Raw genomic sequence first — 16,352 nt, forward strand, 5'->3', positions numbered from 1 at the left:
CCAGTCCATGACGTTGATTCCAGCGTTTTGAAGGAAATTTCGTGTCAACATCGCGGTATGCGGCCGAGCATTATCATGCTGGAACTGTAGACCTGGGCCATGAGCCGCCATGAAAGGAACGAGTTCAGGGTGAGCACCTGGTCGCGGTAAGCAGCAGCTGTGAGGTTTCCACGGATAACCAGAAGTCGGGAACGGTTGTTCCCACAGAAAGCACCCCACACCATGCAACTTCCGCCCCCGAATCTGTCGACTTTCTGTACACAACATTGGGCATACCGTTCACGACGTCGTCTCCAGACTCTATGCCTGCCGTCCGCGAATCTGAGGGTAAACCTGGATTCATCGCCTAAGACGACTCGATTCCAGTCTCTCTGGGTCCATCGGAGGTGACGTTGGGCCCACAGCAGACGTTGACGTTGATGAAACGGCGTCAATATTGGCTCACGATATGGACGTCGAGAATAGAGATTGGCAGCCCGCAACCGATTTCGAATAGTCTGTGAAGACAGTCGACCTCTAAACATCTCAGCCCTGGTTCGTGTAGCCGGCAGAAATCTGTCACGTAGGTGACGTAGGACGATTTGACGGTCTTCTGCTCGTGACGTCACACGTGGACGACCCGACCTTGGGCGATCAGAAGTGGTGCCAGTTTGTTGTAGACGACCTCGCAAGTCATACACAGTACGACGGCTGCATCCCATTGCTCTTGCGACGTCAATAACTGATCTTCCCGCTTGCAACATGCCAACGGCACGTTCACGTTGCACATTTGACAATCGTGACATTTCAAGTACCGTTAGAACTGTGGTTTAAAAGTGTTTTTTCAATTCTTGAGGCCAATGCAAACACGTGCATATGAAGAAAACTTCGATGCGAAGATCACGTGATCGACTGCACGTGCAAAACCTGATTTGGCACTAACGTCATTTGCACGACGAATGGATGGGTTTGAGTGGTTTTGCTAACGTTTTTCTAGAGTCGAAAGATAGGGATCCCATTTCGGATACATAGATGTATCATCAGAGAAAAATTATTCATTATTTTTCAAATTACATTTTGTGAAGTTTCTTTTTTGACTCAGTATATATAGATTTGAATGTATGTCTTGTTATAATAAAGAGTTTAGTTGGTGCTGTGTTTACTTTAATTTGCATATTGCAAAGAAAACCGTATTGGATTATGTAATTTTGACTGATCAATTACACAGCAGGTATAGGTTAGTCCCATTAGTTTATACTGTGTGGATGTGGAGACCAAGACAGCTGACATGCCAAGCATGATTCTTCTTAACTTGTGAGTGAGTGAGGTTAGTTTTATGCGCTTTTAGTCCAGCAATATCACGTCGGGGGAGACCAGAAATGGTATCCACACATTATAGCCATGTCGGGGGTCGAACCCGGGTGTTCGTCGTGGCGAGCTAACACTTTAACCACCAGGCCACCCCACCGCCGCTATAGTAGTGAGTGAGTGAATGTATTTTTAAGCCGCATTCAGCAATATTCCAGCTGTATGGTGGTGGTCTGTAAATAATCGAGTCAGGACCAGACAATCCAGTGATCCACAGCATGAACATCGTTCTACGCAATTGGGATACGATGACGTGTCAATCAAGTCAGCGAGCTTGACTTCCCGATCCCGTTAGTCGCCTCTTACGACACGCATTTGTTGTTGAAGACCAATTAAAACCCGGATCTTCGCGGGTCTCAACCTGAAAGAGCAGAAAGTGATGTAGTAGTAGTAGTAGTAGTAGAAAGTGATGTAGTAGTAGTAGTAGTAGTAGTAGTAGTAGTAATACTAGTAGTAGTAGTCGTAGTAGTAGTAGTAGACGGTTAAGTTGTCATATAATGAAAGCTACATTCAATGCATTACAACAGATCTTAAGTAGTATACCAAAACAACTCGTGTATGGGTGACTGAATATAATCATCTGTTTTAACAGAAAACATAGCCTGAAGACTGTCAAACAATATACAGTCCCCTGTGGAGTCTTGACGATCAACAGACATTGAGTGGTTGGTTGTTAGAAATCGTATCTTCTGATGAATATTCTATCATGGTTCGCGGCAAGATCGAAGTGGGTCTTTTGTTTTGGGAAATTGTTTTTGTTTTCAACACCGCAATTAGCCAATTTGCCAAAGACGCCACCAATCACCAAATGACCAAACTTTGAAATATGCCGTCCTGAGCAGCCAATTATCAATAACCTTTTGGTTCAGTCAAACGAAACTGGTGGCACGACATGTTTAATTCCATTATCAACACTGCACAATCAGACAGCACGGGTTGTCAGACAATGAAGGTAGCTAGTGATGCGATTCAGGAAAACTGGAAATAACGTTTGCCGTGTCAGAATGGAATGCCCATCAGCCAGGGTTATTGTCGAATCAGCCAGTGTCAAACTGAATACACAATGCCATTTAGAAAGTAAATATAACACATGTTGTATTTGGGATTCCACGTTGTGTGGAAGAGAGATGGCTGAGTGGGTTAGATTGCGAACTTTGTATGCTGGCGATTAGGTGCCTGATTCAACCCAACAAAAGTACTGGAATCTGTAATTTGAGAAAGCATAATCCTAAAAATAACATTTGTTACAGTATAATTACAGCATACAATTACACATATTTGAAACATTTTTTTTCTTGGTTTCGTCATATATGTAATCATGGCTTTTGCTTCTACCAAAAATTAATACATATCAGAAAAGAAAGATTGTTTGTATGTTTTAAGTCCATTCTCTAGAAGGCAGGATATGCATTCTTTGTGTGTCATTTTCATGTTTTGTCAAAATGTTAAAACATCTAACTTAAGTCTCTGAAGATTTAAAGCAACGAGAAAATAATGGAAGTAACGAGACAAATTTCGATATTTCGAAAAAATAATCGCAATTACGAAAATGTTATCGATGGTCAGGTGCTGTTTCCTTTTAAGAAGGTTTCAAAACAGCAACAGATACAGAGATAACAGCATGAGTCGCATGTGTCAGCACTTCGAAAAATGGAATCATCAAGAGTTTCTAAGAACATATGTCAAGTGAACCCTGTTCAGTTCATACCGTACACAATGAATACACCAACAACAGTCAGTGGGTGTAGGTTCATCGATGGCAGATGCTCAACATATAAACTGTCGGGCAAATGTACCAAATGTTTTATGACGGTTTGAAATGAAACCGTGAGTGAGTGAGTGAGTATGGGCTGACGTCACAGTATTCGTATTATATAAGACTGGTGAGCTTATATTTCGATACAGCTGGAAATATGGCACGATTAGAAAACGTGGGCGTAATTTAAAAGTTCTTGAAATTTAACTACTTAAAATGTAATAATATTTTTACTTCAACTAGCCAAGACATTGGGACATCATGGGTTTGCTCGACGGATTATATGGAAGGTGCTGTATCTTCCCCGGTGGATGAAATCTATGTGAAATTTGGGGCACACCATGCGGGTAACGGGTGGTCGTCCAGGCAGACAGCGTCTCCTTGCTGATCAAAACTAGGCAGTTTACATGAGACGTTTACCTTTAGATTTGAGTTTATCGCCGATGTGATACATCGTTTCAGAAATGCTCAGCCAGTTCCCTTCCGCTGATTCACCTACCTGAAAGAGATCAGAGAAATCGCATCATCTGTGACAGTCCGTTTGATTTCATTTGAGACCGATGAATTGCTCACTAACACAAAATGTACGCCGGATAATCAACGAGCGTAGTAAAATTTCAATTTCACTCACACACCTGGTTGTTCTACCATCAAAAGGTCCCCCCTCGTAAAACATAGCGAAAGGTGACAACAAAATAATGATCGTTTGTGAAACAACTTTTTATCCGGGTGTCCAAAATTATGAGACAAATCATCAGAGTTGGTCTGTCGATTTCATGTGACTGTGCAAGATTTGATTTTGTTGCAGTTATTAGATTTTGTGTCAGTGAGCAATTCATCGGTATCAAATGAAATCAAAAGGACTGTACATACTTACGTCCATGCATATAGTTTGAACGTGACAATACTTTCCTCAACACTAGTACTCCATAACAAGAGTGATGACGTCAGAACAGAACAGAACTTTTGTTAAGACAAGGCTGGGATACAAGAGGCACAAATTTACAGTTAAGTGTACATGGGGTGGTTTACATGGAGCATTGTACAGTTTTCATGATGGTATTACAGAATATCCACAGTTTCTTTAAAACACATTTTTGTTTACAATGAAACAATTCGATAAATTTTAACACATTGGTTTTTCTTAACATAATGGTTTGGGATATAAGTGTTCCGATGATGTTTGAAGAAAGAGCAGAGAGACATTTAATGAAATTCAGAGGTTACACGTTCTTTCTCCAGGTGGAATTTGTGCCACCTACCTACTTCTATTGGTAAACGATGGCAAGAAGTTCTAAACAGGAGGAATTTAACAGCCAAGGAGAAGGGGATACATGTCAATGTTCCAATAATTTAAATTTCTCTTTTCTCGACCAATATCTCACATGCTCACTCCTTTGGTGACAATGGTGTATTCTCTTTTTACGAAAATTCAAAAGGGCATCATACAAATTTGGTTAAAAAGTCGTTGGGACAGCAGACTCAGCACAGCATTCAAACGGTTTTATAGTCGACATGGGGGTGATAATTATGTCTTTTACACATCTGTATATCAGGCATAAAGCAACAAGACAACAGTTGGTGCCGATGAGGGGTGGGTTTTCTTCCTAAATGTCTAAACCTATATTTCCTATAAATGTTATCAATGAGGAACTCTTGCATTTCACATACCGTTTTATGTTAAAGATTTAACTAAATACTATCAAAAGCGGCGTTAACCACCCTGACTCACTCACTGGATAGCGATTGGCGTTGATCATGGTATTAACCTATGATGTCTTATACAGACTCGACTATGAAACCCGCCTTCGTAAATGCTGGTGAGTGGTGCGTTAAACTTCAAGCAAACAAAACCGACTGAACGAATGCATTTCATCATGATTATAAACTTTATGGTTCGTTTTCAATTTGGGTTAACTGATACGTAAATATGAAAGAAAACAACAGCAGTGTTTAGAAACAATGTGTTCAACGGCTTGGAAGGTATGTATCATATATTGCATGCCTTAGTTCCGATCACCTCAGCGCTACGACAGTCGTAAGATATGTTAAGGTATGAGAGTTCCGATCACCATAGCGCTACGGTAATCGTAGGTTGTGTTAAGGTATGGGGTCTCCAATCACCAGGGCCTAGATTTTCGAAGCTCTCTCAGCTCTAAGATATTCGGAAGTTAATGTAAATGTATGGCACTTACGACTATCTTAGCGCTAAGAGAGCTTCGAAAATCTAGGCCCTGAGCACTACGACAGACGTAAGTTTATGCTAGGGTATGGGAGTTCCGATCACCTGAGCGCAACGAAAGTCATAACTTTATGTTAAGGTACAGGAGCTCCGATTGCCCTAGCTATACGACAGTCGTACAGTTAAGATATAGAAGTTACGATCATCAAAACGCTAAGACAAACATATGTTTGTCAAGATATTGGATTTCCGATTGCCTCAGCTCTACGAGTCGTAAGTTATGTTTAGGCATGGGAGTTCCGATCACCTTAAGGCTATGAAAGTCGTAAGTTTATGTAAAGGTACTCGGAGAGCTCCAATTACCTTAGCGCTACGATGGCTTTTATCCATTGTATTTTGGATGTTGTGGGACAGGCAAATTCCTCTTTGCCAGTTAATTATGTAGGTTTTACAACTTAATGGATTGTCACGAGTATTTTGCCCTTGCACTGAAGTTATATATCATATATTTACTTTTCCTAGACCTCAAACTCACTAAATGTTGACGTTTTATGATAATGTTTTGCTGTTCATGAGTTATGATACCTCTGATGTTGACATTATTTTTTAATTATCTTTTTTATTTGTATATTTATTTTGATACATTTAAATTATGCTCTCGAACTGTAAATCCATGGGACTTTCATTTGATTTCAGCGTTTACCATCTGGAAATATCGATCTTTGAGCAGCAACTACCTCAACGGTAAACAGTCGCCTAAATAATATCACTTCGTATTATTAATTTAGATACTCCTATCGATCTTCCTGAAAGCGTTTGTGTTTCGTTTTGAAGTGAAGACGCGTAATCATTAAATCTATTGTACTGCATACAAATTAAAGTCCTATTTTACATAACTGCCTTTTTATCTAGAGGCTAATTAAACTTCACATGTTCAGTTGATCGTTACAAACATGTCTTGTGTTGTTCCAATTCCATTGGTTCAGCTGCTCCTATTACTCAAACCATCGAAGCGTTTCTTTATAGCCAGCGTCGATTTCAAAGAGCCATGTTTTTGATACATGCCGCTGAAATGTCACGGGTAACTGACAATGATCTTCCATGTCCTTACAGTTCGTGAAAAATTAATATAACAGAGTTAGTCAGACATGACCAGAGTTCTTTGATGTTCGTTTTTATCAATGTAGCACGGAACCAAGAATAATATAGGTCTTTGGTAGGCACTGACTCTTCGATGCTAGTTCCTAAAAGTACAGCAGCATAGTAGAAAGAGGGTCTGTCCAGACAGCAAAGGGTCGCTGGTTTGATTCCCTGCCGCGTCATTCTTAAAAACATAAATGAAAAGCATATGTGGCGTCGGTCCTATGAAGACACACCTCAGACACAGGCACCTCCGGAACACTTTGCTTTGCAACGTGGACACTCACTCACTCACTCACTCACTCACCACTCACCCTCTTTCTGTATGTGCGTATGCGCGTGTCTCTCTGTGCGTGCGTGCGTGCATGTGTGTGTGTGAGAGAGAGAGATACCACCAATTTCGTTACACTCACCTCTGGAAATCCATTACAGTCAACGATGAAGATGGTTGACAGGTCTTTCATTCGGGTTAAAACTGTAATACCACCACGACGTAGGTCAGCATGGTCCGGAGGAGCTGCAGCAAAATGTGACCATTTAATGAACCATACACCAGATGAGGGTTTTCCTGCAAAATTACGAAAACTGATATCTACTGAATATATAGGTTTGTTAACGTTACAACGTTCTGCCTAACGATCTACCCTGTACAACAGAAAAAACCACTTACCATTAGTATTGTCGAGGAATCAGTTGTGAAGAGATAGTGTATCGTATGCCCTATCTTGGTGGTAGTGAGTCTTGTGATATAAAACCCAAAATGCAAAGCGATGATAATGTTATTGCCAATGGGTTTTTCTCACAGAAATGTTTCCACTGACAATATGCAATAGTGAGACATCAACGAGCTTACAGAACTTTGACAGTGTTTATAGTGGTATCGACTCAGGACTGTAGTAGATTTCCTGTGTTTCAGAAGTAATGCATGGCCTTTGGCACAAAGGCCGCGTCGTGCTGTAGTGAGTGAGTGAGTTTGGTTTTACGCCGTTTTTAGCTATATTCAAGCAATATCACGGCGGGGGACACCAGAAATGGGCTTCACACAATGTGCCCATGTGGGGATTCGAACCCGGGTCTTCGGCTAGACGAGCCAACGCTTTAACTACTAGGCTACCCCACCGCCCGCGTCGTGCTGTATAGGGATCAGTCTTTCCGATCGTTCATGGGTGCGATCCTCGTCTGTTTTGAGTCTACAAGACACATATGCTTACTTGCGTGTTCTTCATAATGTGTATGCAATCATGGTTTCAGGCATTCGTAAATAATCGCCACTTCCCGTGACCTACAAGAAGACAGGCTTGCCGGAATGAAACGAGTAGTTATGAATGGGTTTCATGTCGCTTTTAGCAATATTCTAGTAATATCTTGGCGGGGGACACCAGAAATGGGCTTTACACATTGTACCCTTGTAGGGAATCGAACCCAGGTCTTCGGCCTGACGAGCGGACACTTTAACCACAGGGCTACCCCACCGCCATGGTTAAACATTTGGTGGAGTGCAGTTGATGCTTATGACAGTGCAACATTGAAACCACACTGGAACACAGAACACATATTGAAAAGATGCGCCATTTAGAAATAATACCGGTAATTAAATCCTTTAAATAAATCTTTTAAAGTCTAACACAATTACGAATAGATTGCGGACCCGATGTCCGTGAGTGAGTTTAGTTTTACGCCGCACTCAGCAATATTCCAGCTATATAGCGGCGGTCTGTAAATAATCGAGTCTGGACCAGACAACCCAGTGATCAACAGCATGAGCATCGAGCTACGCAATTGGGAACCAATGACATGTGTCAACCAAGTCAGAGAGCCTGACCACCCATCCTGTTAGCCACCTCTTACAACAAGCATGGGTTACTCAAGATCAATATTCTAAACTCGGACTTTCACGGGTCCCTGATGTCCGTACATTTAGGGAGATGCTAAAAGTTAATTACATGCTGCAGACTGCACATTTAAAACTTACAATGTGTAAACTTGTACCTGGAAGTGCAGACAAATCAGCCATCAAAAGATACATCAAAGAGGAATGATCTTGTTACAATAAAGAGCACATTGATGGTAATTTGAATATTGATTGAGTATTGCTTAAAGTTACATTCAAAAGACATGCCACTTGAATCACAAAGAACCTATGTTAAAATGTATGGGCCAGATTCACCAGTAATTATAGTGTATGTGCAAGGGCCTATATAGTTTTATGTTGATACATAAGCGTGAAAGAGTGAGTTTAGTTTTACGCCGCTTTCAGCAATATCACGGCAGGGGACACCAGACATGGGCTTCACACATTGTACCCATGTACAGTGGGTAAAAATATTGAGGCAAAGTGTGAAGTTTGTATCATGAATGCGATCAAAGAATCTCCCAATTGTGATTATACAGTTTCAAGCATTATACCAATGTTTGCCAGCTTCATGACTGAGTTTGTTTTTTACGCCGCTTTTAGCAATATTCCAGTAGCATCACGGCGGGGGACACCAGAAATGGGCTTCGCACATTGTACCCATGTGGGGATTCGAACCCGGGTCTTCGGCGTGACGAGCCAACGCTTTAACCACTAGGCTACCCCACCGCCCCCGCCAGCTTCATGAAGTGATCGCGATTTCCTTAACTTTACATAACTGATGCGTCACTTGGAAATGCCCCACGATGACAGATTGTGTTAGGTTTACCTTCATGTTCAGGACCACTGAAGCGAGAAGCGAATAGCAGTACTGAATAATATACATGTTATCAACATTCTATATTCCGTCTTCATCAATTCCGCTTTTATGAAAGCATACAGTATCAGACAAATGATAGGAACTAATATAAAATAGGCAGACCCGATCGTGTGCATGAAAGCCTTGTTAATCGTGTCAACAAGCGAACACGTGTCTTTAAACTGTTGACGAATCCTCTCAATACATGAAGCCGATGTTTTTCTCAAACATGGTGGAGGCGTATGTTTCTCTGTATGAGTCATACTGTTTGAAGAACTAGAGCAGGTGTTTGTTTATATGAACACATGTGGCAGCAATTTTGTACATAAAACTGTTATGTTTAAAATTATGGTTAGAAATTATGGGAAGGGATTAGGGAGTCATTGATTTTTCCCTTATTTTGTACATGGGGTGGGGTGGGGGTGTCATTCACATTGTACATTTTGTCCATAAAATCATTTCTCGACGTTGAGATACCCGCTACCTCGTCTATTCCCAGAGCTGTTCCTCCATAACATCACCTTGGTCTGCTTTTAATTAAGTTAGTAATGTGTTTAGCATCTATTCCCAGAGTTTTAGGTAGATCGAACCTCGTCTGACACAGCCCTTGGTCATCGGTTTTTTTTAATGAAGTTAGTAGGATCTCCGGTTTTTTAGCATCTCGTTATCCGCTCCTGGGGAAAAGTGTGATCTCACCTCTTGATCGAACATACAGGCCCCGATTTCTTAGAAAAAGCTTAAGTCTTAGTTTCGACCCCATCGTTTTACTCAAATTTTGAAAATGCATTTCCCAAAGGATCTCTAAAATCGTTTATTAAACTCAAACATCGTTTAGACGATTTGAGTTTGGTGGATGATGACTTAAGTTGTTTGGGCTTTTATTTAAAAAATGCGATTGAGTAAGTCTAAAGCGTCTTCCAGTAGGGCGTTATAGCGCAACATTTTCTCGTGCAGTTTAACCGGTACTGATAATGCCTGTGTCCTTTCACCCTATCCTCTTGACCCGCGCCGTCGGACACTCACCCGTGTCATCTAAATTGCGTCGCCTTTCTATCAGTAAAAGAGTGTCTCCTCCGAGAGGAGAGTGTCCTGCCCGAGACCCCACTGATGCATCTCGGGTGGAATCTACGAGTCGGGGATACACTGTCTGAGGTAACACGACCACTTTGGTAAAGGAGGAAGACATAGTATGGTATTAAGAGATGGTGAGAAGGGGTCGGTCACATATTTGCAGGGATAACTCCTACTGGACGTACTCCACTGCACGTGGTCGTCGAAACAACATCACACATATGGACTGGCCTGCAAGGTCACTTGATCTGAATCCCATTGAACATGCTTGGGACATTATTGGAAGTCGTGTTTACGGTCTCATGTTCATCCCCAGACTCTGGATGACCTTGAGCAGGCGTTACAGAGAGATTGCAAAAAGGTCCACAACAGCAACTTTAAAGGCTCATTTGGTCAATGCAAAGACTTGTAGAAGCTTGCATTTGTGCTCATGGTGGTCATACGCGTTACTGAACACTGCGTCACTGTCCAAAACTGACTTGAACCTTAATGGTAACATTTTACTCCATCAATTTGGCACAATTTGCACCACTGTTTCACGGGTACATGATTTTGATGATTTGTAAGTCTATTATTGCTCAATACCATTTCATTTCGTTAATCGTGTGTACATGTTTCATCTTTCTATTGCATCATTCCATGATTTGCAATTTTAATAAATGAAAATGTAACGAGACTAAAAATTTGTGTTGCTTAACTGTTTGTGACGAGTATATTTTGAAATTAGTGCCAGTCGGGTCCTTAATATTATATACCCGTGAAGATTCGGGTTAGAATTGGTCTTCAAGTAATCCATGCTTGTCGTAAGGGGCGACGGATCGGGTGGTCAGACTGGCAACAATGTGTTGAAATGTAAACTGATATTCTTGCACCAAAATTGCCTGGTCTCATCTACCTGTGAAGATCCGGGTTAAAACAGGTCTTCCCGCAACCTCTGCTTGTCGTAAGAGGCGACTAATAGGATCGGGTGGTCAAGCTCGCCGACTTGGTTGACGTATGTCATCGTATCCCAATTGTGTAGATCGATGCCCATGCTGTTGATCACTGGATTGTCTGGTACAGACTTGATTATTTACACACTGCCGCCATATAGCTGGAACATTTCTGTGCAGCATTAAACAAACAAACCAGCTAAGTTTATAACACAACTGGGTTATCTAACAGTTCAGGTGAGGTGAGGTGAAATTGGGTTTTACGTCGTGCTTGAGAATATTTCGCTCATATGACGACGTGCATGCGTGTGTATGTGTAAGTGCGGCTGCTTGTACTAGCCCAGACTGAAGCTGGTTTTATAGTGCTAGCCCACTGAGATACCATGCCGCAGTAAAGCATGAATACCCCACTCAGACACAGTATACTGACTCCGAGCCGACCAGTCCTTGTTGTACCCATTAATGCCGAGCGCCAGGCAGGGACCAATAAGTACCATATTTTAACGTCTTTTGGTATGACGCGGTCGGGGATCGAACCCGCGACCTTCCGCTCTCCGGGCGGACGCTCTTACAACTACACCACGGAGGCGGTCCTCTAACGGTTCAGGTTTGAGAATAAGAGTGTTTTTATTGCTGTAATGAGTTTCTGCCTTGTATGTCCAAAACATAACAAATATTACCTAATGATCACAAAGGTATTATCTCATGGTCATAACATTTATGTTAGAATATGTTACATTGCCGAAAGTGTTTGAACGGGTATAAGTACATGCGCATTTACATTTTTCCTTTGCTGAAAGCAGTACTAGTATTTGGGTTATAATTGGTTTATGGTAACTCATGCTTGTAAGTGGCGACCATTCTGTTGATCACCGGATTGTCCGATCCAGACCGCCTTCATATAGCAACAGACATTAATCCAATTAGCTTTCTTGTAATCAATGGGACGGTGGGGTAGCCTAGTGGTTAAAGCGTTCGCTCCTCACGCCGAAGACCCCGGGTTCGATTCCCCACAAAGTGTGAAGCCCTTTTCGGGTGTCCTCCGTCGTGATATTGTTGGAATATTGCTAAAAGCGGCGTAAAACCATACTCACTCTTGCAGTTAATTCATCAACAGGTGACAAGGATTAAACTGTAACGAGTGATTCTCCTTCAATCAGCATCAGGGGTGGTGCTCAGCCACGTTTTTACCTCAAATGCGAGTCAGCAAGCATAACAAACGTTGAAGATCTGTAAATGTACTGCCAATCTGAATCTTTCCAATAATCAATGGCAATAATTCTGCAAACATTTATAAAACAAAAGCCACTTTTGCAAAACTTTATTAAGAATTGACGCCCTTTGGTACAGATCACTTATAAATAATGCATCCTTAACAATCCCCAGACTAGGCGTACATCCCTAGTTTCAACACAAGACATCAGTACAACCTATGACTGACAAAGTTACATGTGCTAGTTACTTAGCATTATAATGAGTGCAAAAAACATGTCACATGGTGTCAGTTGATTTCAAATGTTCACTTTTCGTGACAGGCAGCCTACTTGTCCATGTGATCACACTGCGGCCCGTAATCTCCAAATTCTCAAGTTGAACTACCAGCTTGTTTGGTAACCTACAAGTGTAACAGTATGTAAAGCAACGCACTGAATATTTTTTTTCTCAACGCCTGCATGACTCCTTTCATTATCAGGCTGTTACATGCCCTATACACAAAAATGGCAGGTGCTGAGTGAGGATGTAAAGAAATGTCGGGGAACATCTTGGTTGAAATCAGCACTGAAGCATTGACAAAACTGTCCTGAGCCATATGGGTGGGGTCAGCAAGTCGTTGCACCTCCCATAAACATCTTCCGAGCTTTGTCTATTCCATCTGAAGACTTCGACTCCCCATCGGAAGTAGCATACTTCATAAGCACATCCTGTAGTGCTAGCCGATTTCCAATATCCTCTCCCATCTTGAACTCAGAATTGAGTAAAGGCCGACATTCATTCACATTCATGTCTTTTCCAGCAGCAGTTATTCTCAACTGCCTGTCAGTTACTGTTTCTCAGAGGATTTGTGTCGGCATTCCATGGCCAGTAACAAATAAATCAGCTCACATGGCTCAGTACCCCCTTAGTTGACTACCTTCCTTCACTAATTCCACCTCCCCCACAACACCTTCTGTATCCAGTACCTTTTGTATTCAGCTCGTCTTGCTGAAGGTCCTCTGCATAATGCTCCTTCATGGTTAGGTATCAGTAACCTGGCTCTGGAGAAAACCCAGCACACGTCTGGATTTCTTTATGCCTATTCATGTCTTATTTTCCAGCATTCACCCCACATATTCCAGCAGAGCCATGCCTCGCCAACCTTCTCACTGTCGACGTGTCACATACCCGGTCTTCTGTGAACCTTACTGTGTCTTGTTTTCGCACATTGAATAAAACTTCGTCAGTGCTGACTTGTTCTTTCCTGAAAAAACAATTGGCATTATGTATCTAAAGAACTGTAGGCCATGGGGCCCGCGATACCTAACCTACGAAAACACATGTGGTAGTAGGAATCTAAATCAATCTTTATAAATATCAAAAGAAAAGACTTTCAATTTTTATGATATACAGTGTTTCATCTGTCCAAGATCCATTCGGTCTACAGCAATATACTCCAGCATTTTGATAATGATATCTATCTTTCGATGATGTACAATAGTGATGATCATTTCTCATGTATATATTTCATACGACGAAGTACCCGATATCCCTATCAAACTGAGTGGTATAGTTAACTCTTGAACCCATGGAATTATAATATGAGAATGCTATGAAAGTCTTTGGTAGCGAATTGACCATGACCAGGGGGAGTTCGTAGAATAATTATGTATTCCGTGATAATTCTGAAATAATCAGAAAAGGCAATAAACACTCTGGTGAAAAAATATATTCATTCAGAAAGATCATTCATTTTCCACTGACAGGCACCAATACCATAATTTTGTGTCGCTCTATCGTTGCATTATTTAGACAGTAAGTTACAGTAGATTTTCATATAACAGTAATTTCATATAACAGTGTGAGATCTATCTTTTAATCGCACACAAATGGCAATGTTTCCACAATTTTATGTTCTACAGTTGTCTAAAGTAGGCCAAATGTATCAAATAATGTTGTCGCCATAGCACCCTATGGTAGGTATGGCGTGTCTAAAATCACATCTAATCAGTATGGCCAGTTTTTCCTCCAAATAATTTCTACCAATGACATAAAATGATGCTGTTGCCACAAAGGTGAAGAGATACGTTACTGCTACTACAAATACTGTGTTTAGGAGTAACTATGTTGTTAATGAAAACTATTTTTTAAGGACACTGAAGGCATGGCATAACGTAACTTCTTGCTTTACCCATGTTGTGTTAAAAAAGCAATGTTTATGTTTCCACACGAGATTTTGAACAGAACCTTTAACAGGGAACCTAGAATTAATCGAAACATAACCTCGTCACTGCTGTATAACATACACCCATGCAACACCCTCACCTTACTTCATTCATACAACCTGAAAATTGCTGATTACAGTTTACAATTGTCTAAAACGAACTCAGAAACGATTTTGCCAAACAAATAAGTTACCAACTGATACGTACTCATTATCTGTTTATGTACCAATTATAAATTTCCCACTGAAATTACAATTAAATCGCGCATTATTTGCGCAGTTGGTGTGAGTTTTGTCATTTGACACATTACTAACTGAAAAAGTACACAGGAAGATTTTTAAATGCTATCAAGATATTTGTGGGGACTCTTATGAAAATAGGTAATTAACAACATGATAGTCATCATTTTTACTTTCTGGCTTATTGGGTGTTCTTTGACTTGTAGTTTAGCAAGGGTGTTTGTAGATAAAATGATAAAAAATATGTTTCTGATAATTCTGTTGGTAACGTATATGATTTCCAAAGTAACATATCTGTTTATGAGGCCACGTATCTGAATCATGTTGTTCTATGCAACAATATAAACAGAGAATGGTTTATGTTTGATGAAATGAACATGCAAGCAAGTCTAAGGCAACATCCATATGATGGAAGAGATTCTTTGCTCGGCTTTGTGATGGTTCGACAAAAGACGGTATCTGCAATGGTAACGCACAAAAGCAGAATTTTGACTGGGTCTTTGGTGAAAGAATTACTTGTAAATGAGAATCTTCCAGCTCCTGGGACATCACATAATGCTCATAGTTCCTTAAATCCAAGACAGGTGCCAGATGTAGAGTATTTCATTGCTGCAGTGCATGATGACTAGTGGCACGTTAGACAAGTTCTGGAAGAGGATGAAGTGAATGGAGAAAACGTTTGATTCAGAAACGATTCAAATGACCTGATGAGATTTTGATTCCATTTAAGGACATTCTCTGTTTAGTGGAACCCAATCCAGTCGGTCACTCCAGAAGGTCCTTCGGGTTATCCAGTGAGGATGGCATGAGTGAGTGGGTGAGTGAGTTTAAGTTTAACGCCGCACTCAGCAATATCCCAGCTTTATGGCGGCGGTCTGTAAATAATCGAGTCTGGACCAGACAATCCAGTGATCAACAGCATGAGCATCGATGTGCGCAATTGGGAACCGATGACATGTGTCAACCAAGTCAGCGAAACTGACCATCCGATCCCGTTAGTCGCCTCTTACGACAACCTGAAATTAACGTTACATACTATCATCTCAAAATATGTAGCATTTGATATAAAACACCCCTTTCATATATAATGGACTCTTCCAAGTGAAATTACTTTATCTGCAATATGAATCTTCCTAAACAATGACACTGCCTGAAATACTTCCAAATAATATCTACAAAGCTGCATCATAAAAAATTAATCATACCTGAAAAGTGAAATCTCACGGTTATAGTTGTTTTGACAGTCAACGTCTCTCCTCACGAGCGGGCTTGTAAATACCATGCTCTTTTCCAAGATGAACGGAACTTCCTGTGCGACACACCATGCGTACTAGGCTATATAAATTAGACATAAAAAAATAGGAATCATTATTTTCTGAACTAAGAATTAACCTACTAAACCTGTTGCCTATTCTGATAGCATACTTTACAAAGTTTGCCACAAATAATTGGCCTTGAACAATTTATTTCTAGGTTTGAGAGAACTGCACATTTGCTCTTCAACATTTGTCAAATTATTATGCCAATGTTTGTACAACGCCAATATCCAGCTCAG

General features: G+C 40.9%; 1 long non-coding RNA gene across 1 annotated transcript; it reads right to left on the reverse strand.

Moving 5' to 3' along the window:
• Positions 1 to 12,445: 12,445 nt before the first annotated feature.
• Positions 12,446 to 16,352, reverse strand: LOC124268581. Its single transcript, XR_006896311.1, has 3 exons — positions 16,003 to 16,352; positions 15,314 to 15,444; positions 12,446 to 13,597 (listed from the first exon to the last, which is right to left on the reverse strand). It is a non-coding gene; the product is annotated as an uncharacterized LOC124268581 (long non-coding RNA).

The sequence above is a fragment of the Haliotis rubra genome, unplaced genomic scaffold, assembly GCF_003918875.1.
Source record: "Haliotis rubra isolate DU_JTF1 unplaced genomic scaffold, ASM391887v1 Scf1391, whole genome shotgun sequence".
Lineage (NCBI taxonomy): Eukaryota > Metazoa > Mollusca > Gastropoda > Lepetellida > Haliotidae > Haliotis > Haliotis rubra.